Here is a 17,005-nt window from a genome sequence, read left to right as displayed (position 1 = left end):
CATGTAATCCTAGATGTGAAGAACGGCACTGACTTCCATGAAAAACAGCTCATTAAAGGCATAGCATGGCCAGATTTAAAAAGATATTGTAACTAGTCCATGCATTTGTAATGTTTTAACCCAATTGTCAGGTCTTTATGGCAAGGGGCTGTCTTTATGTTCTGTGTTTGTGTAGCAAAGGCGTCCAAGTCCAGGACTTTGACTGCTAGGGGCTAGGTATTCCCATTGCTATAGTATTGAGGTAGCCAAAATATTGAGAACTACATCAGTTGCCTCCCAAATATTAAAAGCTGAATCAGTTAACCTCTGCTTCTCTGTTTCAAATGGAGCTACTTTCTTATAGTTTTCTATGTTATTCCATTCTGATCAATATAAGAACATAGGCAAGCCTGCATGGAAACTGTATTGAATGCGGGGGCATGAAGTGGAGATTAAAGAGTTCTGGTGTTTGGAGCATCACCTCTCTCACTCGGGTAGAAGCTCCTGTGTTGAAGTGCGTTTAGAAATATTGCCATCAGCACACTGACTGACCGGCATGTCTCACATTTAAAACTAGCCTCAGCTTTCTTGTAAATGACACCAAAAGGCAGTTTTGTGTTATGTGACAGTTTCAGGTAGAACTCACGTTAAGTTGCCACCCAAACACCAAACCAAAACCGGCATGTGTCACATACTACTTTCCTTTTACATTGTAACTTTTTTGTTTACAAATAGTTTGCAAGTTCTTCAAAGAAATATAAAGTTATAATCCGGTTTTGCTGCAATAAACATGGTAAACAAATAGTAAACCCAACTCCACCCTAAATCTGGGATTCATTCAATGCCTTCACTTAACCCTGGATGTAACGGAACAGGGTATGGTCGAAACCGAGTTAATCAAATGCACCGCATCAGCAGATTTAAAAATATTAGCATTATTCCAGGCATTTCTAATGATCCCATCCTTGCGGCATCTTGACATGTAAAAATATTAAGAGACAGCAGTTATCCTTTACTGGGAAACCAACCCCAGTGACTTCTGGGGTGCAGAAGGAGAGCAGCCACAGAAACTGGGTCAGAACCATACACGTGCTGTTGAGCTCCAGCAGATGGACTGGAGAAAAGGGCATGGATTGTAATGTTCATTGGGAATCCCAGAGAGCAGTGGGACAGTAGAGGTTGTGACGATTAGAGGGAGAGGAGCCAAAGGAGGTGAGAAAGGAAGGGAGAGGGAAGAATGGCTTTCCAGGGAAGAATAAGGTTGGGGGGGCGGGTATCACCAGAGGCCAGCAGGAGTAAGCACAGAAAACAGGTACGAGAAAGCTGTGTGAGAACAGCAGAGGTTGGATATGAGTGGCAGAGATTAGAAGGAGAGGGACCTTGTAGAAACAGGGAAGAATAAGGAGAGATGGTGAGGATGGAGAACATGCAAGGAAAAATATTTTTTAAGGTGACGTGTCTGGGACAAAATTATAGTTGCCCAATGGCTTTCCCTCCCACTTCCATTGCAATGCAATAGGACGGTGTACATAGTATCCGTTTCGCTATTGCTCTATCCTTCCCAAGAAGAATGAGATAAGTTCAAACATAATGTGGAGACAGATGTGAAACAAGCTATTTCATGTCCTCCCTGAAAGTCAATAATGACCCTGGGGTGAGTCAAGAATATGTAAAGTAGGGTGGATCTAAGATTTCTCTTTCCCATAGCCAGGTTGACTTGCGTTAAAAAATCCTACAGAAGGGGCATTTTTGGTGACTACTGTCTCGGCCAATACTGGGGATTGAACCAGAGACGTGCAGAGCTAAAAGCACAACTTGCTACAGCTTAAGAGGAAGGTGAAGCTTTAGGTTGTAACAGCTCCAGTTCTTCTACAGGTCAGGCACAGAACAGGAGCACAACACTCACTGGCTGACCAGAGACATACGTTAAAGGTGGTTTTTTTCAAATGGGCTCAGCATTGTTTTTCTGCTCCACTCTTGGTGAAGTCAATGAGAATTTTACCAATAACTTCCAGTTGGATCTGAGTTAGGCTACTGCTGAGTGCTTTTGAAGGTCCCACATGAAAACTGCTACCAAAAGGCTAAGCTGTGCTTCAAGGAGAGCATGTATACAATTGTGACAGCAAAATTTTATATTTCATGCACGCCTGTAGCTCCCCCATGAAGTGCTTGGGGTGCTTTGTAGTAATAAAAAGCCAATACAATAAAACATACACAATACAACATAATACAGTGCAAGGCCAGTAAAATATGACACACTAGTAAAAAGCCACCCACTGAAACTGGCACCCAAAACAAATAGAGCAAAGGCAATTCCTCACAACCTTTACCAAGAAGAAGGAGTGGCCAGAGTGCTCCAGAAGAGACAAGATGATGGGACGCCACTCTCCATGATGCCCTATATACTGACAATTGCATGACTAAGGCTAGTGGTTGGAGGTTCTTGGCCTTTGAAAGGGCTGTAGAGAAGGTGTGGTTTATGTATTATGTGCTGGGTAATGGCTCTTTATTAAAGCAACTATTTGCAGAGCTGCTGTAACTGGAGAGTAGTCTTCCAGTCATGTGTACACAGACTAACTTCCAGGTGCAATTCCATCCTGCAAGATATGCTACTCCATCCCAAATGCCTGCCTTTTTCACAAGAGTTTGCTGACTTGCTGTGACGAGAGGATCTCAGTACATAGCTCACATGGGAGCATAGCCTTTACCTCCATCTCATTACAATCTTTTAGACCTCAGATTCCTTCAAATATGCTGGTCTACGAAGGAGTTTCCCATTCCTTATTTGTGTTACCGCTGTTGGTGGAGGAATTGCTGCCACCCTGTGGCTGCCGTCTTTCAGCTGAGCGGTTTCCTGTGGTCCTTTGTGTTGTCCGTAAACCCCATGCTGCTGGCTCTCCTGCACCAGGCCAGCTGATGGTTGAGGCTCATTCTGAGTCATCCTGGTCCTGACCTGTGTCCCAGGTGCCATCTGTCTACCAGTATTCTGCAGTTGTCATTGTTTTTTCCTCCACTGATGTTCTGAGTCTGCAACTGCCTTTGGACATTTCTGTACGGGGCTAGCATCACAATCATTTTTGATTTGGGGACAATTTATACCTTCAAGTCAGTGGCACTGCTATGGGTACGCCCATGGCCCCACAGCATGCCGATATTTTTATGGCTGACTTAGAACAACGCTTCCTCAGCTCTCATCCCCTAGCACTCCTCCTCTACTTGTGTTACATTGATGACATCTTCATCATATGGACACACGGGAAGGAGGCCCTTGAAGAATTCCACCTGGATTTCAACAATTACCACAGACTTCAAAGAGACTTGAAAGAGAAACTGCAGAGCTACAATTCATTTGCAAATTTAACATAATTAATTTGGGCTTGAATAGGAACTGTGAGTGGCTGGCTCACTATAATAGCAAGTTTCCCTCTCTAGGTATGGACGCCTCCTCATCAGTTATTGGGAGTGAACCATATCCACCCTGACTGAATTGGCCTTGTCAACACTGGTTCTCCATTTCAAAGGTAACTCCCTTGTCTTCATGTGCCAGTATATTTATCCTGTCTCTGTACTTTTGACTCCATGCATCTGAAGAAATGGTTTTTTTTAACTCACAAAAGCTTATACCTAAATAAATCTGTTAGTCTTTAAGATGCCAGCAGACTCCTCGTTGTTTTTCTGGGAAAGTTGTACAGATTGGATCTCAGAGATAAGTGGAGGTCACGGTTGACTCTAGAGTTGGTCAAGCAATGTTTTTCTTCCCCAAAATGTCAATGAAAATGAAAATGGTTTCATTGTCATCAACATTTTTTGTTCACAATGTTGAGGTTTCAGTTGAAAACCAGACTACAGAAAATATTTCATCAGTTGTTTGTTTGCAACCAAAATGTTTTTTTCTAAGTTTTCTATGAAAATCTGATTTTTTTAATTGCAAAAAGATGTTTTCCATGAAAAACTTCTATTGAAGTGAAGAAGAATTTTTGGTTTAAGAACGTTTTAACAGAAGATTTTCATCCATCTCTATTTTTAACATAACAGCTGATAGCTCCCTATCCCCAACTCTTGTATGTGGAAACAGGGGTGTGCACAAGGGGAACAAGCAGGTGCACACCTCAATATTCATCTAAAAATATCTATTTCTGCTCTGGCAGGGACCCAACCCTGGCTGCTGCCCTGGTCCCAGCCCCAGCCACTATTCCAGCCCAGATCTCTGACCACTGTTCACTGCCCCAGCCACTGCTCTGGCTCTGGACCCAGCCCTGGCTGCTGACTCAGCCCCAACTTCAGCCCTGGCCATGCACTGCTGCAGCTCCGGTCCCGGCTGCTGCTTTGGCACCGGACCCAGCCCTGGCCACTGCTCTGGCTCTAGCCTGAACCCCAGCCACTGCGCCGGTCTCAGCCCCAACCATGGCTGCTGTTCTGGCCTCAGCCCTGGCCGCTGCCCGGACTCTGGCCCCCAGTTTCAGGCCCATCCCCAAACTCTGCCTCCTGCTTCAGCCCCAGCTGCTGACTCAGCCCCGATCCCTGATCCAGGCCCCAGCCGCTACTCTAACGCGCCCTCCAAAAGTGGTCCAATTTAAATTTCTGTGCACGCTTGTGTCCCAAGATGTTTTAGAACCAGGTTCTCTTGCTCCTTGTTTCTCTAGAGCATTGCACTCTGGAGAGACAGCAAGTCTAAGACATCTAATTACAGCTGCATGTTTAAAGACAATAGCTGCAACTGCATCCAGCTCCTGGACTGAGTCAGCGACAGAGAGTGCTTGTAAATATCTGAATGACAGGAGCAAAAAACCAGCGGTCTCTCTCCACAATGAAAATAATCATAAAAAAGCAGAGAGACACGCTTTACTCTTTGTTTGGTACTAGGAGAAGATCCTATGCACACTGGTTTTGTTTCTGCTGAGTCATCTCACAGTATATTGCAGCATGGATCAGTTATGCAGACACAAGAATACATAAACAGCATGGCCTTCATTATGAGATAATTGTCAGAGTAGCCATCTACTATTGGTTATTTTTGTTATAGAGCGCTTGTGCAAAAGGGTTTTACAGACAATTAAATGACAGGCTCTCACCCTAGGGAGTTAACAATCTAAGGACCTGATCTACAAACACTTGCTTTACCCATATGAATAGTCTTTACTCATGATGAAAGTAGGCCCATTGGTCCCAGTGTCACAATGGCAGCTGCTGCGAATGTAGCTAGCAAGGGAAGTGGCACATCCCCCATGTCATCTGCAGCCCACTGATCAGGTGACAGAACTCTCATATCATCAGAGATCCTCTGGAAAAACTCAGCCTGGCTGCTGTGAGTCTCAGGTGCTAGGTCTTACATCTGAAAGGGAAGAAATCAATGTGGTTTTACTCCCCCTGTCTATAAAAGCAAGCGACATTTTATTTTTATGAGCAGATAGTTCTGTTTGTTTGAAGGGCAAGGAAGACATGCTGTTTCCACCACCTAATTCTATTTAGATGAGCCCATACGTTTCCCATCTTTTAACATATTTCTCTTGCTATGTCCAAGAGAACATAATCTTCTACATCCGTTTTCTTTCCTTGCAGGAAGAGACCTGTGCTGTTCAACATACTCGTCAATGATCTAGAACAGTGAGGTGGCAAAATCTGTAGCTGATGCAAATTTACTCAAGGTAGTTAAGGGATCTCATAAAACTGGGTAACTGGGCGATGAAATGGCAGATGAACTTCAATGTTGATAAGTGCAAAAGTAACACACTGGAAAAAGTACTTCCAACTATACATACAAAATAATGGGGTCTAAATTAGCTGTTGCCACTCAAAAAAGAGATCTTGGAGTCATTGTGGATAATTCTCTGAAAATATCCACTCTTTGTGCAGTGGCAGTCAAAAAAGCAAACAGAATGTTAGGAACCATTAGTAAAGTGATAGATAATAGAAAATCTATGATATGCCCACATCTTGAATATTGTGAGCAGTTTTGGTCACCTCATCTCAAAAAATATATATATTAGAATGGGAGAAGGTACAGAGAAGAGCAACAAAAATGATGAGGGCTATGGAACAGCTTCCAGATGAGGCAAAATTAAAAAGCCTGGGACTGTTCAGCATAGAAAGAGGTGACTTAGGGGGGATGTGATAGAGGTCCTTATAATCATGAATGGTGCGGAGAAAGTGGAAAAGGAAGTGTTATTTACCCCTTCACATAGCACAAGAACAGGGGATCTTCTGATGAACTTAATAGGGAGTAGGTTTAAAACAAACCAAATGAAGTATTTCTTCAGTCAACTCACAGTTAGGGTGATTTTATAGGAACAGTCCTGATTTTTGGGTCTTTTTCTTATCTAGGCTCCTATTACCCATCCCAATTTTTCATACTTGCTGTCTGGTCACCTACTCACAGTCAACCTGTGGAATTCATTGTCAGGGGATGTTGTGAAGGCCAAAAGTATACCTGGGTTCAAAAAAGAATTAGATAAATTCATGGAGAATATGTCCATCAGTGGCTATTATCCAAGATGGTCACCCCATACTCCAAGTGCCCTAAACATCAACCTTCCAGAAGCATCTGGCACTGTCCACTGTCAGAAAACAGGATACTGGGCTAGAGGGACCATTTGTCTGACCCAATATGGCTGTTCTTAGGTCCTCAAAGAACCCAAGTCCTGAGTCACAACAGGAAACAAGATTGGAGCCATTGTTTTTTAGGAAACTACATGGATCATGTTGTTTTTATTTTTTCCTTTAGCATTTAGCGGGCCCAACGTGCTCAAGGCTCCATTGTGTTAGGCATTCTACAATCCCTGCCCAGAACTGTTTACAATCGAAACAGACAAGACAGGCAAATTTCAGGAGAAAGGAAGCATTATTATTTGCATTTTACAGATGAGAAATTAAATCAAAGAGAGATTTGTCCAAAATCATGCAGGAATTCTGTGGCAGGGCCAGGAATTGAATCCGGATCTCCTGAGGATCAGTCTAGAGTCTTAGCCACAAGAACATCCTTCAGTTCTCTCTCTCATCTGTGGATTAGTCCTTGGGCTTTAGATGTGGATGCCTATTAATTATTAGGTTGTTATATGCCAAGCTCTGTGCTTTTTTGCAAGTGAAGTTCCTATTTTCTTGGGAAATGTAAAGGTATCTGATTTTCCATACCTTTTGTATAGAAGTACCTAATTGTTTTGTTCTATAAATGTGATTCTCCACTGTCTTGTACCTTACATGGCCATTCACATCTAGGCACCACAGATGTCAGATGCCACCAGATCAGACTGGGGGAGGTTTAACATTCTGCACAAGAGTGAGAGTCCACACAATGTGCAAAGCTGTGGGGAATCTGGCCCAGGTGTTAATGTTCTATTCATAGCATTTAATAATTTCCCCATAGCTTCCTACGAAGTATTTTAAAGCCTGGTTGTATTTTACAGGCATTCTGGTGTTTCCCCATTGGGTCTCATTCCAAATAAGTGCATACGGAACGGTAAATCATCTTTCTAGAGTAGTCGATGCAAGCTTTGCAGAAAGCAGGATTTGGAGAGAGACATCTTAAAGGGCTACTTGGTAGCCCAAATGTAAGAAGGAGGTGTCTCTTTTCCTCCTGACTTACCTGTTATTAAAATCAGAAGGAATCTGTTTTTAGAAGATCATTAAAAGGCGTTATGCAATTCACTTAGAAACCCACAAATCCCATTGGCCTTCTCACTTTGCAGACTTACTGCTGTCTCCAATATTTTGGTATTAACAATGGCTCCATTTACAAGGCCTTTTTGGAGTGAACTAGTCTTGAATGGCCGCATTGTTGTAGCAAACCTTTATTATGGGGTTACCGTACCACAGAAAGCTTGCGTCTGAAAACATGTTTTATGGCAAGTTGACAATTTCCCTTAGTTCTGAGGCACTGAAACTATGTGCAAAGAAGGTTGGAAAATTCCACTCATTAACTTCGCTTTTCCTTTCCAGAGCAAGCTGCCAAGAGCACACTTTTCTAGCATTATTTTTTCAATTATACTATCAACAAATCTGACCCTGAACCCCAGTGTTCTCATACTTATCTGATTAAATTGAGGTCTGATCTGAGATTAATCTAAATCGACGAGCTTTTTAGTGGCAAAATGTATTTTTCCCAAGTCTTTGGGTTTTCATTAATTTTCCAATGTCTATATTTTTGTTTGGGGGCAAAAGATAGGAAAATGCATTTTTTCACTGAGCATGTTTGGGTTTAAGACCCTAAACTTGCAGACAAGCGTTCATGTGCAGACTTTACTCACGTGAGTAACCTCATTCAAGTTTGCAGGATCCAGGCCCACAAGTGCAAATAATTGCTCTGATGCTGAAATCACTACTCACTCTATTCTGTATAGATTCTTATACCACGATCATCACTGAGCAATAGACTACATGACTGACATCCCTCACATGCTTTTTGTTCTCTCATCCTTTCTCCAGGGGGAGAAGTGTGTGCAGCAGAGTATTTTGGTTTGGAATTTCATTTTTTTAGTGTATATACATGCAGGTGTCTCCATGTTTGTTGAGAAGGCAAGAACAAAGAAATGCACCTTGCATTGGGAGTGGAAAGTGGTGAGGTTTTCATGAGCCCCAGCTCCTGAGAAAGCTCTATCTCTTTCACAGATGAGTTTTACCAGTATGCTAGGAAGTTCCATTATGGTTTAGGAGCAGAGTGGTTGAAAACAATCTTTATCCCAGAGTTTTAGGTGATCTTTTAGCCCCAGGTCTTTGAACACCTTGAAGAAAAGGCCTGAACCTAGACTGGGCTCTCATGTTCATACTCGTTTTGTCACAGACTTCTTTAATGTATCAAGGTGCCATTTAGGGACCCAAAGTAAACATGAGATCAGGCTCTCCTCCTAGTATTTCAGTTCCTGGCTGGCGTAAATATCGTAAGCAGACCACATGGATCTCATGCTATTTTGGCTCCATCAGTGACTCCCTGTGGAATTAAAAATACCCCACAAAAAACATAACCATAAACAAATATAACCAGATATTTGGGTTAACTGACTACTGCTGTGATTGGCTTGAGTGAGATAGCAGTCTAAATCCCATTTTCAAAAATGATTAAGGCATTTAGGAGTTTAAAGGCTGGATTTTTAAAGGTGAAGATAGATGCTTGATTTCAATAGGTGTTAAGCATCTAGGCACTTTTGAAAATTTCACTACCATCTATCTGCATTTTAGGCTCCTAAATACCTTTAAAATCTAGTCCTAAGTCTCTTTGAAAATAAATGAGGACTTAGGCTCTGAAGTCAGTTAGGCACTTCTGAAATTTTTACCCTATATTCTTTTTTATATAAATCCTCAAGCCAAGCTAAGGTATTTATAATAAAAGGAGGATTTTATAAACCAAAAACATAAATTCTGGAACCCTTCTGAAAATACGTGAGAGGCACATTCATGTTTAATGCTTTCTTAGCCATGGTGCTTTTTGTGGTAGCTAACTCTGAGTTCAAGAAACCTAGACATTGTTGTGTAACTATCATGTTTCACCTTAGAAGTGGCTGTGTTTTAGTGGTCCCTGGATATAAATTGTATATCAGTTTATTAAGGATTTTTTTAAAATGCATTGGCATCAAAGACACTATATAATTATAGGACTGGAAGGGACCTTGAGAGGTCATCTAGTCCAGTCCCCTGCACTCAAGGCAGGACTAAGAGCTAAGTATTATCTAGACCATCCCCAACAGGTGTTTGTCTAACCTGCTCTTAAAAATCTCCAATGACAGTGATTCCACAACCTCCCTAGACAATTTGTTCCAGTGCTTAATTACCCTGACAGTTAGGAAATTTTTCCTAATGTCCTATCTGAACTGCCCTTGCTACAATTTAAGCCCATTGCTTCTTGTCCTATCCTAAGAGGTTAAGAAGAACAATTTTTTCCTTTGATCCTTGTAACAACCTTTTATGTACTTGAAAACTATTATGTCCCTTTCTCAATCTTCTCTTCTCCAGACTAAACAAACCCAATTTTTTCAATCTTCTCTCACAGGTCATGTCTTCTAGACCTTTAATCATTTTTGTTTCTCTCCTCTGGACTTTCTCCAGTTTGTCCACATCTTTCTTGAAATGTAGTGGCCAGAACTGGACACAATACTCCAACTGAGGCTTAATCAGTGCAGAGTAGAGTGGAAGAATTACTTCTCGTGTCTTGCTTACTGCACTGCTGCTAAAATATCCCAGAATGATATTTGTTTTTTTTGCAAAAGCATTACACTGTTGCCTCATATTTAGCATGTGGTCCACTATGACCACCAGATCCCTTTCTGCAGTACTCCTTCCCAGGCAGTCATTTCCCATTTTGTATGTGTACAACTGACTGTTTCTTCCTAAGTGGAGCGCTTTGCATTTGTCCTTTTTGAATTTCATCCTGTTTACTTCAGACCATTTCATCCAGATCATTTTGAATTTTCATCCCATCCCCCAAAGCACTTGCAACCCCTCCCAGCTTGGTAAAGTCAGCAGACTTTATAAGTGTACTCTCTATGCCATTATCTAAATCATTGATAAAGATACTGAACAGAATCAGACCGAGAATTGATCCCTGTGGGACCATGCTTGATATGCCCTTCCAGCTTGACTGTGAACCTCTGATAATTCCTCTCTGGGAACAGTTTTCCAACCAGTTATGCACCCACCTTAGAGTAGCTCCATCTAAGTTGTATTTCCCTTGTTTGTTTATGAGAAAGTCATCTGAGACAGTATCAAAAGTCTTACTAAAGTCAAGATATACCACATCTACCACTCCCCCCACATCTATGAGGCTTGTTATCTTGTCAGATAAAGCTATTAGGTGAGTTACCATTTTTACTGTCTACTTCATAGGTGTGTTCCAGGCTTAGTTAAACAATAATTCAAATGTAGTCTGAGATCTTTGTATGAAAATTACTCTAGAAGTCCACGTTATTGATCTGATCCTGAAGCCCTCACTCAGGAGAGCTGTGGGTTTCATCAGGTCACCTCACCGACTTTCAGGGATAGTAAGTTGATAGGCATCTTATAAGTAGCTAAATTAGATGGATTATTTTAGGTAGATAGATACAGTGACCATAGGTCCCACCCACAATTGTAGGAGATGGGCCTTGGATTACTCCTCAGGGCAGAGAGTGGGACCATGTGTTCCTGTCTGTTTCTAGAGCTGTTTTTATTGCACAGTGGAGCACTGATCCCAATGGTGGCTTTCCATGCCTAGGCCTTCCTCCTTCCCTTCCCTCACTCCATGTGGAAGTAGCATTTGGAAGGAGACTTTACATCAGCATTTACTTAGCTCAAGCTTGGATTCTGGATTCCACCCTCTCTTCCCCCTCTGCTATATTATCATTGGTTGCTGGCCCACTTCACTGCACCCCTCTTCTACCTCCACATTCCATCAGCTTCCCAGCCTTGTTCTTCTGCCCATTTACCTCCCTCACATCAGTTTCTCTCTCTCCCTTTATCCACCCCCTCTCTTCCCAGATCCCCAAACTACACAGCTTAACAAATATGTCTGAAACCACCAAGATTTTAAAGAATTATGCCTAGTGCCTAACTCCCCTCGGCACTGTGCTTGTTTATTGTATTCTCTTCTGTCACCCTATTCTAGGGGGTGTCTTTCCAGATTGCAAGCTCTTAGGGGCAGGGACCATGCCTTCCTATGTGTTTGTACGGCACCTAGCACTGTGGGGCCTCAACCCTGACATGGGCTACCATGCATGCTCGTGCTCTCTAAAATAACAATATCTCATTACCACAAAAGCAAATTCCATGTTGTCATGAGTCAGGAGTCTCATTCCTGCCCAACTCAGGCATCTCTGTACAGTATTCCTACCTCTTATTTCCCCATGCGTCTACTTTTACCCACTTCTCTCTTTGCTCATCCACTCATAGGGTTTTTTTTTCAAGGCCAGAAGGGACCATTCTGGTCATCTGGTCTGACCTCCTGAATAACATGGGCCATAAAACTTCCCTAAGTTAATTCCTGGTTGAACTAGAGCAGATCTTTTAGAAAAAACATCTCATCTTGATTTTAAAATGTCTATTAATGGAGTTCATGCTAATCTATTTCAGTCACAGCCCTGTGTCCAGCCAGCAATTCCATGTGCCTTAAACGATGTCCCAGCTGGCAGCTTCGGGTTGGACTCTGCAAGTCATTGTTCACCCAACTTTATTGCAAGAAGTAATGTGAAACAGCATGGGCTTCTAGTTCCCATGAACTTTCCTCTGCAGCCATTCCCAGGAATGAACTGGGCCATCAGTTCCTCAGTAACATGGTTGACCTTCTCTTCAAGACTCTAACTCTGCAATAGGTTAAATCAGAGGTGACTGTGTGGCAGCAAGAAGAGGGCACATGGGGGGGCGGGGGTCACATGCCCTCCCTCCCGCAAGTTGCTGCTTGGCTTCTACCGATCATGCTTGCACAGACTGAGCATGCTCAGTAATGTCTGCTGAAGTTGCTGCCCTCACTTTGCCAATCCCCTCCATCCACTGTTGGCAAGCATGTGTTGTCTCTGGGTCAAATCAAAATCCCTGATACAACCAGCCACAAACTCTGAGGAAGTTATGATCTGGATTGAAAGTCAGTGGCTTGGGTTACTCTATCTCTAACAAATGCAGGATGTGGGCTTTAGCACCCAAATCCTTGAGACAGCACAGATCCCAAGCTACGATCAGGGGATGGTGGGTCTTAAGCCACATTTATGTTGCATCGATTCCCACACACGTGCCTTCTTACAGAGGTTCTGAATGTAGGATTCCCGAGGATAGCCTCTTGCTTTAAAAGTTCTGATGTCCAGGTCCTGTGAACTCATGCTCCCTCGGATTAAATCCATCCACTGATAGGGAGTGTGTACAACAATCCTGTTTATGCTGCAGAGCCTCCATGGTACTTATGCACTGGGTGGGTCTCCCTGGCTAAGTAGTGATGGAGGCAGTCCTCCATACTCCCTGCCTGCCTGGCAGGGACGTTGAGCAGGCTACACCCTGATTTTGACAAGTTAGGACAGAGAGGACTAGTGAAGACGTGTGTGGGGGAGGGAATTCACAGTTGGAGCCTTCCTTTCACAACTCTAATTCTAGGAATTGCCCGAAGCTATCCTGAGGGCTACACTGCCAAGGGTGTGTGTGTTGTGCGTGCGTGCGTGCGTGTTTCATCACCTCAGTGTCTGATTCCTTGAGCTCTTTGTGGGAGTGGATTGGTCCTCTCTTTTATAGCAGTGCTGCTAAGGCCCCTCTGTGCCTTGTGCATGTCAGACTCCCTTTGATTTTACTGGGAGCTTTGCACCAGGAGGAGCTGCAGGATCAAGCCCACAAGGGCTGGATGATAAACCTAGGGCAGTGTCTGGACTGCAAGGTAAGAGCCCTGTTGGCTTGTGCAAGGGAACTGAGTTGCAGACCTACCACTACTGCAGGCTTCTTCTGTAGGCTCATGCAGGTCTGTGGGGAAGCCCATCCAGCTATGAGGAAATTGCTGCCCTCCGCTAGAACTCTGCTGTGGAGTGGCTACAATACAGAAGAGTCAGTTCTGTCCCCCAAAGCCCTTACTGGTGAGGGCATGGGCAGACAGGGGAGCTGGACCTAGAGGCGAAGATGGAAACACCACCCACTGACTTCTTGCTGCCCGTCAGAGGGGAGAAATCTCTCTCCAAAACAAGGACAGGGCACCGGCTGCTGGGCATTGGATTGGCTCTAGGTAAATTGACTGGATCAGGGAGCAGGCTAGTGAGTGAACACAGATGCTAAGGTCTGAGCGTATGGCTGGTTGTTTGCTGTTGTCTTGGGGGGAGCAGTCCCAAACACAGCCTGAACCTGTAGGGAGGGGATTGACCAAGAGAACAGACTGGGGGCAAGGCTGCAGCTGGAGTCCAGGAGTCCTGACTAACGGGTGACCATGGGGGTGGAAGCCAGTCACTGCAGCCTGGACCAGGCCTCTGCGCTCTGCGCTCATGCCTCAAGGAAGTGCCACCCACACTGTCTGCAAGTGCCATTTTATTGTGTGAGAGAATTTTGGCTGGGGCTGGTCTCATGATAATATGAGATGCTCCAATCCGCTAGTGACTCTGGGCCCTCTGATTGGTTGCTGCCCTGGGGCAGAGTAACCAATCAGAGCTGCAGAAGGAAGGGCTTGCTTCCCATAGCAATTTGAAGTCAACCTCAGAGGGCGGTGCAGGAATTGTCCAGCAGCTGTGGGCAGTTCTGCTCCCTCCCCCATCCTTGGAGAAACAGGGACAGAAAGGTTCCTCTGCTCTTGCCGCCCTCCCCTCACTGCAAAACCCACCCAGGAAGGGGAGTAAATAGCCCCTGAAGCTGCCCCAGCCTGGAAGGGGAGAGAGGTTTGACGCGATCCCCTGGGGGGCAGCCTAGGACTCTGAGACCACTGTTCCCCCTTATCACTCCAGCCTGGGCTGTCTCTCTCAATGCTTTGCTAGTGACAAGCAGCAAACCCCTCCAGGCCCTGTGATCACTCAGCCACCAGCATGTGGAGCTCCACAGCCAGCTAGATTGCATGAATGCTCCCAGATCCATTCATGAATCAAAGAGAAAGGCCCCAGCCAAATTCCCCTAGCTCCCAGCCTTGTACCCCAGGACCATACTGTCTTGCACTGCTCAAGACGAGCAGTGCAAATTTATTAATAGGTTCACCACTTCATCAATGGAAAGTGGATATACACCAGCCTTTGCAGACCTGAGCAGATTTATCACACACTTCAGGCAAACTCACCGGTAAAGAAGTTTATTGACTACAAAAGATAAATCTTAAGTGATTATAAGTGATAGGCAAAACGTCAGAGTTAGTTGCCAAAAGAAAAGAAGATATAAGCATGCAGTCTAAACTCTCAACCTATTAGACTGGGCAACACCTAGATTAAGCAGTTTTTCGCACCCTAGTGGTTATTACAGTTCATAGTATGCAGGTTTCACCCTTGAAACCTGGGCCAGTTCCCTCTGTTGGAGTCTTCAGAGTGTCCTCATTGCTTGCAGCATCAGTGAGGGCAGGAGAAAGGCCCAGCATGTGGCCACTGTGTTCTGCTTTATACCCTCAGTCGCATGTTCTTGTAGAACACAAGCCCAGGCATATCCGGTGGGCATTGCTGAGTCCCCAGGCAAGGCTGAACAATTCCTCTGGTGTGACCTTATGCAGGTGAGTCATTGAATTGTAGCTCCTTTGCTGGACAATGACTGTTCAGCATCCACACAGGTGTTGGTTACCTCCCTTGTCATTGTTTCTGGAGAGCTAGTATGTGAGCACCTCCCAAACTCACAGCGTATTTTAGTGACAACCATGCAACACATTCTCATAACTTCATATGCGTTGATGATATACATATTTAGACAGAAAAATGACTTTCAGCAGATCATAACCTTTCCCCTGATACCTCACAAGGCCTGGTTTATATGCAAGATCAATTACTGTGTATATATAAATGAGGAATATGGGGGTTACAGAGTGCTCCCCCAAGATATAGAATGTCACAAGAGGACCTTGCTGCACCTCCCCCCTGGCCTCAGAGAGGAGGTAAAGAACCTCAGTAGGAGCAGAGGTGAGGCTGGCAGGGAGGGGAGGGCTGAATGGACGAAGGGCAGCAGGTAAGCTGATCAGAGAGAGCCTGAGTGGGAGCAGAATTATTTACTAGGCAGGAGATGGGCAGATATGGGGGTGAGAGCTCCTTTAGCAGGAGTTGAAAATGCCTTGACTCAATACATCTGGACACGTGAGCACCAGTGACTGGCAGCCAAACCCTTTGGAGCTGTGCAGGGGGAAGTTGAAAATCAAAAGACAGACCGAAAGAAATGCAACTTCAGGTTTTCTTTATTTTTTAACCTAAACTCCTGATTTGTGGTGTCTGGCTCGTGACTTTTGAGAGCTTGTGGTTTCAGTATTGCTTCTGTGGCCAGTTCTGGGGCAGAAGATGCCCTGTTCAGGGCTGAGGGGCTGGGGCTGCTGGTAATATGGACTCCTATGACAATGAGGGTCCAGATATCCCAAAGGGAGAACCCCAGGAATTAACCTGGGGCAGGGAGTGTTAAACTCCAGGAATAATCAGTTACATCAACTGATTACATGTGGTGATATCGTATTATTAAAGTATCGGGTGTAACAGTGTTAGTTTGTATCCAAAAAAACAACAAGAAGTCTGGTGGCACTTTAAAGACTAACTGATTTATTTGGGCATAAGCTTTTGTGGGTAAAAAAACCACTTCTTTAGATGCATGGAGTGAAAATTACAGATGCAGACATTATTATACTGACACATGAAGAGAAGGAAGTTACCTCACAAGTGGAGAACCAGTGCTGACAGGGCCAATTCAGTCAGAATGGATGTAGTCCACTCCCATGTATCTGACGAAGTGGGTATTCACCTACGAAGCTCATGCTCCGAAACCTCTGTTAGTCTATAAGGTGCCACAGGATTCTTTGCTGCTTTTACAGATCCAGACTAACACGGCTACCCCTCTGATACTAGTCCGCTCCCAATTGATGTGGAGGTGTCAATTCCAGGAGAGGGAAACTTGCTTTCATAGTAAGCCAGACACTCCCAGTCCCTATTCAAGCCCAAATTAATGGTGTTAAGTTTGAAAATGAATTTTAGTTCTGCAGTTTCTGTCTCTGAAGCTTTTTAGTTCAAGTATGGCTACTTTTAAACCTGTTATAGAATGTCCAGGGAGATTGAAGTACGACCCATGGGACCGTCCTGCCTGGCCCTTGAGCTCCCGGGCAGCGCTCTGGGCAGTGGGGCTCTGAGCTCCTGCTGAGCACAGTGGCAGCATGTCTTGCTCTGACCTGGCAGCTCATCTGCCAGACATGCTGCTCTGAGCGTCATGGTAAAGGGGCCAGAACTGGGGCTGGGGGGGTTGGATAAGGGATGGGGGGTACTGGGAGGCATTCAGGGGACAGGGAGCAGGGGGTGGTTGGATGGGGCAGAGGTTCTGCGGGTGGGTGGCAGTCAGGGGATGGGGAACAGGGGGTGGGGTTGGATAGGCATGGGGTCTCGGGGGGCCTGGTGGGTACTGGGGTGTGGATAGGGGTCAGGTAACTGGGAGCAGGGGGGTTGGATAGGGGGTGGGA

Source organism: Chelonoidis abingdonii, chromosome 6 (assembly GCF_003597395.2).
Source record: "Chelonoidis abingdonii isolate Lonesome George chromosome 6, CheloAbing_2.0, whole genome shotgun sequence".
Taxonomy (NCBI): Eukaryota; Metazoa; Chordata; order Testudines; family Testudinidae; genus Chelonoidis; species Chelonoidis abingdonii.
Note: the sequence above shows the minus strand (reverse complement) of the source record.